At 49.4% G+C, this 13,396-nt stretch overlaps 1 protein-coding gene, 1 long non-coding RNA gene and 1 pseudogene across 3 annotated transcripts in view; 2 read left to right on the top strand and 1 right to left on the bottom strand.

Annotated features, from left to right (window-relative positions):
* Positions 1–13,396, bottom strand: part of LOC120991124 (zinc finger protein 585A-like) — a 2,129,672-nt gene that overhangs the window by 1,916,499 nt on the left and 199,777 nt on the right. The window lies entirely within an intron of this gene.
* LOC120991893 overlaps positions 1–13,396 on the top strand; it is a 92,091-nt pseudogene that overhangs the window by 34,535 nt on the left and 44,160 nt on the right.
* On the top strand, positions 1,929–12,375 carry LOC120991200. 2 transcript variants are annotated; one of them, XR_005776552.1, is made up of 4 exons: positions 1,929–1,983; positions 2,122–2,126; positions 11,916–12,035; positions 12,341–12,375. It is a non-coding gene; the product is annotated as an uncharacterized LOC120991200 (long non-coding RNA). The 2 variants fall into 2 exon arrangements; XR_005776553.1 differs by lacking the exon at positions 2,122–2,126 and adding an exon at positions 9,659–9,663 and having other exon boundaries at positions 1,935–1,983.

Below are 13,396 nucleotides of genomic sequence, written 5' to 3' on the forward strand. Positions count from 1 at the left end.
ACAAGAGTATCTTCTCCATGATTGTCCAGCGGTGGGGCACCCCGGAAATCGACCTGATGGCTACCCGATGAACGCCAAGGTGAGCAAGTTCGGTTTCCCTTTACAGGGAGACAACCCGGTAGCGATAGACGCTCTGTCCATAACTTGGAGGTTCAGGCTGCAATATTATCTTCCCTCCAAGTTTCCATGATAACGAGGGTTTGATGAAGAACAAGCAAGACCAGACCTCGGTGATTGCCATCATGCCATTCTGGCCAAAGAGTCTTGGGTTCACCCAGCTCATGCAGAGGAGTCAGGGCAATTATTGGAGACTTCCCCTAATACAGGGACCTTGTGTATCAGACACAGGTCCCTGTCTAGATCTGAGGAGGCTCAATCTGACAGCCTGGAGATTAACATGGTCCCTTCTAGAAGCTAGAGGGTTATCCTGTGGAGGTCCTGAGAACAATTTCTCACTCCAGAGCTGAATCTACAAGCAAGAAGTATTCTAGAATCTACAGAATATTCTGCAATGGTGTAATGACAGAGAGGTAGTTGCCTCAGACCTCCTCTCTCCGCTATTTTACAATTCCTCCAGGATGTCTAGACAGGGTCTAAGCCCATCTACACTCAGAGACTCACTGTCTCTGCCTTATCGGCATGCTTAGCAGACCGATTTCTCAGGACCCCTAATCAGAGGTTCCTGAAGGGAGCCGATGATGCTTAAACCCAGAATCCTGAGACCAATCCACAGTGGGACTTAACAGTGGTTCTAAAAGGTTATGTGTTCCCCCTTTTGAGTCCTTTGAATGAGGTAGACTTGAGGTTCTTATCTCTAAAGATCACCTTCTTACTGCTATCACATCAGCTAAGAGAGTTGGGGAACTTCAGGCTCTGGGGGCTTCCGACCTATTTAAAATTCCTTCAGGACAAGGTCCTGTTAAGGTTTTTGCCAACCTTTTTGCCAAAGGTTCCTACTTTTTCCAATATCAATCAGACGATATGTCTGCCCACTTTTTCACCGGCTGCGGCTTCTCCTGAGGAAGAAAGGCTCCGTACATTGGACATCTCAAGAGGTTCTTAGGTGTATTTGGACAGAACAAGGCGGATTTTAGAAGATCGGAAAACCTCCTTCTGACCTATTCAGAGAAGAACAGGGTCTGAAGGCCTCCAAACCCACTCTGAGCAGGTGGATTAAAGAAGCAATCCGTCTGGCCTTTCTGTCCCAAGATTTGACGCCTCCTTCCTTTGTCTCCGCCCATTCTACCAGGGCTGTATCCACCTCTTATGCTGAAAAGAAACTGATCCCCTTAGATCAGATTTGTGCAGCCGCTTCTTGGAGTTCTCTGAACACCTTCATCTCACATTACGTCTAGAGGCTAGACAGGCGGAGGGAATGGCCTTTGGACAATCCGTTTTAAGTGCCGCCCTCTCCTAAGAGGGAGTAGGGAGCCCTCCCAATTTGGGTGAGGTTCCTTGCTACTTCCCCACTTGTGCTGCTGGTTAGGACGAAAGGGAAGAGTCCAATTTTGACGTAAATTTGTTTTCCCTTAGTCCTAACAGCAGCACACAAATTTCCCTCCCTTGTGTGATTTATTATCATTTACTTGTTATAAAGCAACCCTGTCCAGTTAGGGGCCGGGTTATATGGGGTAGGGGCTTAATTAGTTAATTACTAATTAGGATACTTAGGCAGAAATTTTTGTTCAGCTTCACAGGGGCAAATATCCCACTTGTGCTGCTGTTAGGACTAAGGAAAACAAATTTACGTCAAAATTGACGCTTCTCTTCTCTACTGTGAATGTACTGCTGAAAGACCTGTGATGATATCACCGTCATGTGATCAGTGCAGGGGGCGGAGCTAGCCAGGAGAGTCACTGATTACATGACAGTGATATCACCCCAGGTCCTTCAGCTCTGGCAGTGCAGCAGATACTGGGCAGGTCCTGGTCGGTAGTCAGGGCTCTTGTTCTCTCTGGTATCAGCCATTCCTCCAGCCTGCAGGTAAGATGAGCTGTGAGGGAGACAGTGTGGTGGAGAAGGTCAGACATGTCACCTCTGGAGATTCTCCTCCATTACACACAAGGAATCCTTCTCCGCTCCTCAGCTTAGTATGATGGGGGGAGTAGTAGTGGGGGAGAGTGGGGGTTGTCATCATTCGGTGCTGGATAAGAGAATCTGCTCTGTGTGAATGAGGTTTTCACTGCCAGGAGCTTAGATATGTAGTGTCCCACTAGGTAAAGGGTGGGCACTACACAAGGGTTAATGTGTTTATTGCATTTAATGTCATGTGTATGCATTTCCCTGTTTATCTGGGTGTCAGGGCCTGTCAGGGTGAAGTTTAGCCTCCCAGACGTTAGGGAGCTAGAGAGCCCTAGTTATATATAGGGTAGTCCAGACAGGGGAGAGGCAGTGTATTCCAGGGGACTAGTGATGGGAAGTTCGGATCTTTTAGGTGAATCGGTTCATTTGGATCAGCTCATTCAAATGAACCGATTCATGAATCGGATCTTCGGTTCACTTGTCCAGTCAGACTGCTGAGCTGACTCGCAAGTGCTAGCCCCGCCCACCAACCATCACCGACCAGAGCTGAGGGGGCGGGGCAAGCACAGCACACTAGCAGCTCTGACTCCAGTCCTCGGAGTAGTGCAGGGTCAGGAGTCTAAATGAATCGAATGAAGTCACAAGAATCTAAAGATCCGACTCAGTCAGTGACTCATTCGATCATTGAGTTAGAAGAGCCGAGAGTCAGACTGTAGAACAGTTTACACTGAGTCAGAGGCTCTTGTTGCAGCAGTGATAAGGTTAAGGGACAGGAGCAGAGAGAGAAGGGACAGATGAGACACAGTTTTAGATTACAGGATGAATTAAATTAACCCATTAGAATCAAATTGCTTCTCAGGAGATATATATGTTAAAGGCAATCTCATGTGAACCCACCCTTAGTTTATATAGCTACTGAATGAATGCCTTAACATATATATCTCCTGAGAAGCCAATTTGATTCTAAAGGGTTAATTTAATTCATCCTGTAATCTAAACTCTGTCTCATCTGTCCCTTAACCTTATCACTGCTGCAACAAGAGCCGACAGCCTCAGTGTAATGTAACCTGTTCTAGTGACTCTCGGCTCTTGAATCGAATGAGTCACTGACTGAGTCGGATCTTTAGGTTCTTGTGACTCATTCCATTCCTAGACTCCCTGACCCTGCACTACTCCGAGGACTGAGTCAGAGCTGCAGTGTGCTGTGCTGGCCTCGCCCCCTCAGCTCTGGTCGGTGATTGGTTGGTGGGCGGGGAGGGGGAGGGGCTGGCAGAAGCAGCTTCCACTCTAAGATCATATTACTGACTCCTCCCAGTCCCGCCCTCAGGCTCCTGCTGCCAGCGTGAGGTGAGCTGAGCGTCTGCTGTGACTGAGAAGAGCCGTTTTCAAACGGATCGGATCATTCAAGTGAATCGACTCCTCCGGTTCACTGAACTGAATCGATTCAAATGAACGATTCGTTCATGAACCGGACATCACTACAGGGGACTAGAGGAGTCACTTAGTCTACCTGAAGCTCCTAGAGGCTAGATTAGCTCAGTTGAGATACCCCAGTAGTAGGACAGGACCTCCTGGAGAAACCTGCAGCCACTCTTAACAGTCACAGTGAAAACCAGCTAAGAAACAAAGGTACTGTAACCTTAAAGCAAGTGCCAATACTGAGGAAGGAATTTATACCAAGGATTTAATCCAGCAAGTAGGCATCCGGGCCTTGGGATCCAGCCAGCTAGAAATACTGAAGGGGATAGAGCAGCGTTGCACTGCAAAGTATTATTGTATACCTCCAAGTATCTTGCAAGATTGAAACCTGCTGTGATATAAACCTGCTGTGAATTTGGGAACTTGTAAAGGACTGCATTAACATCTTCTGTAACTGCATGTACAAAGTTGACTCGTTTCCACCAAGTAAAGCAACGTTTGGTTACCCACTGCGTACTCATTTACTATTCCTACAAATCGTTGTGCCACCGTTACAGGCACTGGCGTCACGAATCTTAAAAGGGACCTTGCTTCAGGCACTCTAAACACCTGCAACATCCAGGGCACCTCACATAACATCAGGCCAGGTCTCTACATACAGAGTGTGCCCCAGAGGAACTTGTGTCTACCTCTCTTTCACTGCCGCATGCCTGCCCAGGGTTCTCCTCCAAATAGTGAGTAACCCTCGATTGCCCATAACCGTGACCTCACTTCGAATACCCCTGCAGGTCTGGCGTGCTGCATAAATTGGCGTCACGAACAGGATACCGAACTTTCCTGCGCCATTGCGGATATAAAAACTGTGTGCTATCATATGCCTTAAAGTGACCAAGCCCTAAATGCTTTATTGAAAATTGCTGGGCCAAAGAAACTGTAATAATTGCGGTGTAAAGATTATATTGCATGGACCGTTTGCTGCTTATTTTAAGACCACCGCTTGCTGTCAGTGATAGACAGCGATTTTGGCCCACTGTTAACCTGAGGTGGATTACAAGTGCGCCTTGTGGAACCATTTGGCGCGAAAAAGAGGACTTTGGCGCGAAAAGAACCAGGCGGAGTCATCACCCCGGCCCAACAAGGAGGAAGAACGCCGCCCTGTCTGGAGGAAGAAAAGGTGCCGTCTATCTGAGTCCCGGAGCTACGAGAGGCCGCGCCCACCTGCTGACGCTGTACGCAGGACGCTCAACGCCCGTAGCCATGCATCTCGCGAGACCTGGAGCGAGCATCACCGGAGTAAGTACAGACTTTGAACTGTTGCCCGGCTCTTCTGTTTACCTTACCGGAACATTCCCGACCCCTGCCAGGGCACCGGAGGGAACCCCTTTAGTGACTAAAGACTTTACTGCGAAAAAAAAAAAAAAAAAGTTATTATCATTGCCACTCCGGTCCGCTCCGCTACATTTAAAGGACCATACCCACATAGCAACGCCATGTCCGCACCTGAGGAAATCGGACAGGCGGCCCCAGTCGGGCCTTCTGAAGTACTCACAGCCGACTCTAGGGCCCCTGCCACCGCGGCAGCCGCCAAGCCTTGATGCCGCTAACCATGCGTATTATTTGGGGCCCCCTGGTTCCCACGTTATTCTGGGGAAGCCCACAAGTTAAAGGACTTTTAGGGAACAGAGTACTGACCTTGTTCCGGCTTTACCCATAACTGCTGACAACAAATGGAGATCCTCCTAGCCCAGTTAGAAGGGGCCGCCCGCAGGGAAGTCATGTCATGGCCCCGCTCTGAGAAGAGTAGCCTAGAACAGATTTTTGACCATTTGGGCACCACATTCGAGGCCAGAACGGTGTCAGAAGTTAAAATGCTTTCTTCAGCAGAAAGCAGCAGCCTGGAGAGTCGCTCCGCGATTTTGCCCTGTCCTACAAGAGACACTGAGAGCTGTAGTACAATTGGATCCCAAAGAATCCGAGGATCAGGACCGGACTCTTAGAGAGAGCAGTTCATTGCGGGCATAAGCACTGAGAATTTAAAGGGCCAGCTACGGATGTTGTCAGCTCAACACCCTCACTGTACATTTTTGGATTTTAAAGAATTGGCCATCAGTATACTAGGCCAGAACCCTGCTCCAGGGCCAGCAGCCTTCCCTGAACCTCAGGGCTTGTCGGCCAAAGACTGTTAATGGGGGGTCTGCAGGAGTCGGTCAGGCCGCCCAGGCTCCAGTCACAGATGTAGTGGCAGCGCTAATGGAGCAAGTGAACTATCTTACTCTAAGCCTAGAGAAGGTGTGCAAGAAAATAGAGGAGTGGGAGAGACCATTGTTACTAGAAGATGAAGGCCCTTTTCCTCCAAGGCTCCTACCTGCCTATAGGGATGTATATCCAAAAGAACCTGATGGGCGACCGAGTTACCGGCCCAGAAGTAGAAGACAGCCTGTCTGCCACCACTGCAAGAAATATGTACATACTGAATCAATGTGCTGGCAGTTTAAACGTGGCAACCCCTGAAGCAGAGGACCGCCCCCTCGGGAGGTAGAACAGTAGGTCCAAAGGATCCAAGCTGGATGCCTAAGTATGTAGGATCCCGTCCGAAAATTAATATATGTATCAACGGGATATCCTTTGAAGCCCTGTTGGACACTGGTCACAGGTCACCACCATTCAACGGCCTGCCTTGACAAATTCTGGGATCCAAGTCTTCTCACCCAGCCACCAGAGTCCTGGCTAGATATCATTGCCAGCAACGGTAAGCCCGTGAAAGTGCATGGGTATTGGAGCCTACCCTGGCAGGTGGGAGATGCCACCCTGACACAGCAAGGCGTAAATGTGGTACAAGCAGGAGATAAAGGAGGACACTCCTGTGACTTAGGGACTAACGTTCTAAAAAATTGTTACTCCGAAGTGCTTGAAGCATTGAATCAAACTATATCTTCAGCCTCACCTGCTTCCAGAAGAGTTATTCAAAGACTATTAGTGGGCTGTGTGCTCAACAAAGGTTCGCCAACAAGAAAGGAGAAATTTGCACTGTCCGGATCCGGGATAACCGGCCGGTAATTCTGCCTCCAAATTCCCAGATCATCCTGTGGTGCCGTGCTGTGTTAGGGATCCAGGGCCAGGACTATCAAGCCCTAGTGGAACCTATTCCTATTGAAAATCATCCCTTCATACGGACAGCCAAGAGCCTGGTGACCGTGTCTCAAGGTAAAGTGCCTGTCCGTTTAATTAACTTTGGTGATCATCCCGTTACTCTCCTTAAACACTGCCCCGTTGCTCAGCTTTTCAGGTGTCTTTCCAGGATGTGATCCGTCTGCCTGCCACGGAGGCGTTCCAGACCACACAGAGCAGCAGCACTCCTACAACGTCCTGGTGGGAAAAATTACATGTGGGGAGCAAATCACCCCAAAGGAGCAAATAGAGGGAATCCTGAAGCTGGTGAAGGAGCCACCACCAGGCTTTCAGCAAGCACTCCATGGATTATGGAGAGGTCAGTGTAAATCACACACACCATACCCACTGGCTCTCATCCTCCTATTAAGGAGAGACACCGACCCATACCACCTACTACCTATCAGTCCGTGAAAGAGATGATAAAAGAGATGAAGGAGTCTAATATAATCCGGGACAGTCATAGTCCCTGGGCTGCGCCCCTAGTCCTTGTCCGGAAAAAAAGATGGCAGCATAAGGTTCTGCGTGGATTACAGAAAAATTAATCAAATCACCCATAAAGATGCATATCCATTGCTACGCATTGAAGAGTCCTTGACTGCCCTGGGGTCATCAGCCTATTTCTCCACCTTGGACTTAACCAGTGGGTACTGGCAAGTACCCATGGCCCCAGAAGATCGAGAAAAGACTGCTTTCACTACACCTATGGGCCTGTTCGAATTCAATTATATGCCGTTTGGACTGTGTAACGCTCCGGAACGTTCCAGAGGCTGATGGAACGTTGTTTAGGCCATAGGAATTTTGAGACTGTACTCTTATACCTGGATGACGTCATTGTATACTCCAAGACGTATCAGGACCATGTAAAGCACCTGGGTGAGGGTGTTTTCAAGTTCTTACTAAATATGGCCTCAAAATCAAGCCATCCAAGTGCCACCTGCTGAAGCCAGCGGTCAAATACCTTGGGCACGTTGTCAGTGCCGAAGGAGTACAAAGCCTGATCCTGATAAACTTGCTGCTGTCCGCAACTGCCTACTCCTACGACCGTGAAAGAGGTGAGGAGCTTTCTCAGTTTTGCAGGGTATTACAGGCGTTTCATCCCGCACTTCGCACAAATTGCGGATCCCATCCAGGAACTTCTGAGGGGGCATCCAAAGAAGAGCCCAAAAACTCCTATTCCTGTTGAATGGAACGAAGAACGGGAAATTTCCTTTCAACTCCTAAAGAAGAAGTTGACTGAACCCCCTGTTCTGGGTTACCCAGATTATCAGAAGCCATTCCACCTCTACACAGATGCCAGTAAAAGAGGCCTGGGGGCCGTGTTGGCTCAAGTGCAAGATAACAAAGAAAGGGTGATTGCCTACGCCAGCAGATCCCTGAAGGGAGCTGAAAAGAACGACCAGAACTACAGTTCTTTCAAGCTGGAATTTCTTGCCTTAGTGTGGGCTGTGACCGAAAAGTTTAAAGACTATCTCGCTGCCACGCCATTTGTTGCCTTCATGGACAATAATCCCCTGGCGCATCTGAATACAGCCAAATTAGGGGCACTGGAGCAAAGATGGGCCTCCCGCCTTGCCAACTATGACTTTACTGTGAAGTACCGGGCAGGCCGCTCCAACGATAACGCTGATGCTCTGTCGCGGCTTCCCACTACAGAGGCCCCAGATTAACCAAAAGATGCCTGGGAAGAAGTGGAAATGCCAGCGTTCTACCATAAATTTGCCCAGCAGGATAATATCCGTACTGAAGATCTTCCTGCTGCTGATCCTCCCTCATCAGATGGTCCCTGAGTCCAGAGGTGAGCAAGAAAGATGGATTAAGCTCCAGTCCGAAAAGTAGAGTCCTCGGTGAACTGCTCGACTTCCTTACCAGTGGGAAAATCCCTGAGAGAATCCTTAGAAGGAGTGCAGACCCAGAACTAGCGAGACTGTGGAGACATCGCCACCAACTGTTCCTTCAGTGAGGCCTGTTGCTCAGAAGGAGTCTGGATCCAGTGTCCAGGATGTCAAATTCTCCTGCCACGTCGGGATGCCAGCCTGGTGCTGGATATGTATCACAACCAGTCCGGACACTTTGGTGTGCAGAAGACTGAGGCTACCATTCGCAGAAGATTCTATTGGATTGGGATGAGAGGAGATATCGAGAAATGGTGCAGAGAATGCACTGCCTGTGCTGTGGGGCGAACAGAATGCCATGACCAGAGGGCGCCTCTCCATCCTATTGTAAGTACAGCTCCTTTAGAACTTGTCGCTATTGACCATGTGAAGTTGGAGCCGAGTCGCTCAGGGTAAACGTATGCCATGACTATTATTGACCACTTCACCAAGTTTGTCGTAGCAGTGCCTGTGAGAGATCTGACGGCCAAGACTACAGCGGAGGCATTCTGGAAGCATTTCCTGTGCCCTACGGCTGCCCAGAAAGGATCCTCACCGACCAAGGGTCTGCGTTTGAGTCGCAGCTGTTCCATGAGATGTTGCCTGCTACATAACTGCGAGAAGGTCCGGACCACCGCCTATCATCCGCAAGGTAACGGACTCTGTGAAAAAATGAATAAGACTCTCATTGAGATGTTGAGAGCAGTACCCCCCGAGACGAGGGGCGAGTGGCCTACCCTGTTGCCGCAGCTCATGTACACTTACAACAACACTATCCATTGTTCCACCGGTTCCACCCCGTTCTATTTGATGTTTGGCCGACAAGGGAGATTGCCTGCGGACCACTCCCTAGGTGTTTAAGTACCAGATGTGATCAACCCACTGCCCAGGACGGATTGGGTAGTGGAACACCAAAGGCGTCTCCTCAATGCTAAGGAGATTGTCCAGGAACGTATGGAGATTGTTCGAGAAAGGCAGCAAAAAGACTATGACCAGACTGCCCATGCGGAACCCCTGGCTCTTGAAGACAAGGTGTGGTTAAAAAACAACCACCGGACCAGCAAGTTGGACAGTAAATGGGAAAGGATTCCCTATATTATCACTGCCATACCCAATGCTGCAGCCCACATTTACCAAGTTTCCAGGGAAGGAAAAGGTTCCCAAATCGTTCACAGGAATCGTCTTAAGCCTTGTATAGAAGGAGAACCAGCGGCAGAGGATATGGAGCCTGAGCCTTCTGAAGAAGAGTTGCCGGCCCCACCTTGGAACCCTATGCAGGCTGTGGAGAACTTGATCCATGACAAAGAGCCGCTCCACTGGGCCCTCACGCCCTGGTTGAATTTAGTGGTTCCTGCTCCCGTTCCTGTCAGCCCTCAGCCTCAGGACACCTTACCCCAGGGAGCTCCTGACGTAGCTCCAGAGGCAGTGGGCTCCTCTGACCTTCCCGAGTCCGGGCAGGAAGAACCCCTGCCACTAAGGAGGTCCACCCATTCTACCAGGGGACACCCACCTGTGAGGTTTGGAGACTACATTATGGGCCCAGGTAGCCTCTCACGGGAAACCCCTGTTTAATCTTTCGCGAACCTGGATACGGACTCATTTATATACTTTGAGCCTCCAAGGACTTATGTTTGTTTACATTTTTATGGACTATCCTGGTTTATTGATACGCTGCACCAGGTCAGCGCCCCTGTTCCCTTACATTATCCTGAGAGAATAGAACGACGCCCCTTTTCACCACGCCTCTCAGTGACACTGTTCGTCATTGTTTTATATTGTTATTGTGGTGATTGCTGTATGTGCATGTTCTCATTTGTCTTTCAGGTTGCCGCCTCCAGATGGGCGGACCCTCCATTTTGCGCCAAGGACGGGCAATGTCATAGCGTGGGGGTATGTAGTGTCCCACTAGGTAAAGGTGGGCACTACACAAGGGTTAATGTGTTTATTGCATTTAATGTCATGTGTATGCATTTCCCTGTGTTATCTGGGTGTCAGGCCTGTCAGGGTGAAGTTTAGCCTCCCAGACGTTAGAGGGAGCTAGAGAGCCCTAGTTATATATAGGTAGTCCCAGACAGGGGAGAGGCAGTGTATTCCAGGGGACTAAAGGAGTCACTTAGTCTACCTGAAGCTCCTGAGGCTAGGATTAGCTCAGTTGAGATACCCCAGTAGTAGGACAGGACCTCCTGGGAGAAACCTGCAGCCACCCTTAACAGTCAGCAGTGAAAACAGCTAAGAAACAAAGGTACTGTAACCTTAAAGCAAGTGCCAATACTGGAGGAAGGAATTTATACCAAGGATTCAAGCCAGCAAGTAGGCATCCGGGCCTTGGGATCCAGCCAGCTAGAATAGCTGAAGGGGATAGAGCAGCGTTGCACTGCAAAGTATTAGTTGTATACCCTCCAAGTATCTTGCAAGATTGAAACCTGCTGTGATATAAACCTGCTGTGAATTTGGAACTGTAAAGGACTGCATTAACATCTTCTGTAACTGCATGTACAAAGTTGGACCGTTTCCACCAAGTAAAGCAACGTTTGGTTTACCCACTGCGTACTCATTTACTATTCCTACAAATCGGTGTGCCACCGTTACAGGCACTGGCGTCACGAATCTTAAAAGGGACCTTGCTTCAGGCACTCTAAACACCTGCAACATCCAGGGCACCTCACATAACATCAGGCCAGGTCTCTACATACAGAGTGTGCCCCAGAGGAACTTGTGTCTACCTCTCCTTCACTGCCGCATGCCTGCCCAGGGTTCTCCTCCAAATAGTGAGTAACCCTCGATTGCCCATAACCATGACCTCACTTCGCAATACCCTGCAGGTCTGGCGTGCTGCAGATACACACTGCACTGCCAGGAGCTTAGATACACCCGGAGCTCAGTGTTTTCCCATCAGTGCAGCTTCATGAGGGTCTGAGTTTTGCGGGATGAGTTGTACTATTTCTCGGCCTCATTATAGGGGACATGGGACTCACTGATTAAAGAGGACCTTTCATGGGTCCAAACATTGTAAGATAACTATCTGGACATGTAGAGCGGCGCCCAGGGATCTCACTGCACTTACTATTATCCCATTCGCCTGCTGTGGCCCCGTTACCTTCTCCTGCGCTGTATGGTAATTGCTACTATCGGTAAACCAGGGAGGAGTCTGCCCTGTTTCTCCCTGGGCGTCTCCTTCTCCCTGGCTGTAGCGCTGTCCAATCGCTAACAGCCAGGGAGAAACAGGGCAGACTCCTCCCTGGTTTACCTAGAGTAGCAATTACCTTACAACTCGGGAGAATATACCAGGGGCCACAGCGGGCGAACGGAGCGGCACCCAGGGGTAATAGTAAGTGCAGTGAGATCCCTGGGCGCCGCTCTATATATCCAGTTAGTTATCTTACAATGTTCGGACCCATGAAAGGTCCTCTATTTCCTTTATTTGGAAGGAAGATGAAGAAAACCAGCAATACGAGCCTTCTCCTGAATGACCCACCAAGGATGGACAGGAAGGAGATCAGCAGAAGAATATTAGACCTCACCTTGGAGATCATCTCCCTGCTGAGCGGAGAGGTAAACTTTTCCAGATTTCTCTCCTCTTTATTGTATTCTGTAACAAGTCAGACATCGGGGAGGAGAATCCATCATAGGAAGAGTCCAGGGTCCTGTAGAACGTCCTCCAGACCTTCCAAGTAACCGAGAACCTGAAGATCACCCCCCAGTATGGTAAAAGATGTATCATGTGACCAGTGACCAACAGTCATGTTGTAGGAGCCATGAGAAGGTAAGTAGGCACGTTGTACCCAGGAGGAAAGGGCCGGAGGAGAGCACATGGCCCCTGAAGGGTTTATTCCCTAAGTGTCTCTCTCCATCCACAGGAGTACACAATAGTGAAGAAGACATCGGGGGACTGTGTGACTCCCATCATCCATCTCCAGGAGTCAGGAGGGCGGAGCAGGACCCCTCCCCCCATCACAGAGCCTCCCCCTCACCCCCTGATACATGAGCAGAAGATGCTAGAACTCACCCACAAGATGATGGAGCTGTTGACTGGAGAGGTGACACTGCTGGGAATGCTGGGAAATTCTCCAGTAACAGCACTGGAGGGGTCTGGGTGATGACGGTGTCATTGTGTTGTCAGGTTCCTATAAGGTGTCAGGATGTCACTGTCTATTTCTCCATGCAGGAGTGGGAGTATATAGAAGGACACAGGGATCTGTACAAGGAGGCCATGATGGAGGAGCACCAGCCTCTTATATCACAAGGTAAGAGCCGTCATGTGCAGTGTATACACGTGTGTGCAGTGACATGTAATGGAGGAGCACCAGCCTCTTATATCACAAAGTAAGAGCCGTCATGTGCAGTGTATACACGTGTGTGCAGTGACATGTAATGGAGGAGCACCAGCCTCTTATATCACAAGGTAAGACCCGTCATGTGCAGTGTATACACGTGTGTGCAGTGACATGTAATGGAGGAGCACCAGCCTCTTATATCACAGGGTAAGACCCGTTATGTGCAGTGTATACACGTGTGTGCAGTGACATGTAATGGAGGAGCACCAGCCTCTTATATCACAAGGTAAGAGCCGTCATGTGCAGTGTATACATGTGTGTGCAGTGACATGTAATGGAGGAGCACCAGCCTCTTATATCACAGGGTAAGACCCGTCATGTGCAGTGTATACACGTGTGTGCAGTGACATGTAATGGAGGAGCACCAGCCTCTTATATCACAAGGTAAGAGCCGTCATGTGCAGTGTGTGCAGTGACATGTAATGGAGGAGCACCAGCCTCTTATATCACAAGGTAAGGCCCATCATGTGCAGTGTATACACATGTGTGCAGTGACATGTAATGGAGGAGCACCAGCCTTGTATATCACAAGGTAAGAGCCGTCATGTGCAGTGTATACATGTGTGTGCAGTGACATGT

The sequence above is a fragment of the Bufo bufo genome, chromosome 2, assembly GCF_905171765.1.
Source record: "Bufo bufo chromosome 2, aBufBuf1.1, whole genome shotgun sequence".
NCBI classification, from domain to species: domain Eukaryota; kingdom Metazoa; phylum Chordata; class Amphibia; order Anura; family Bufonidae; genus Bufo; species Bufo bufo.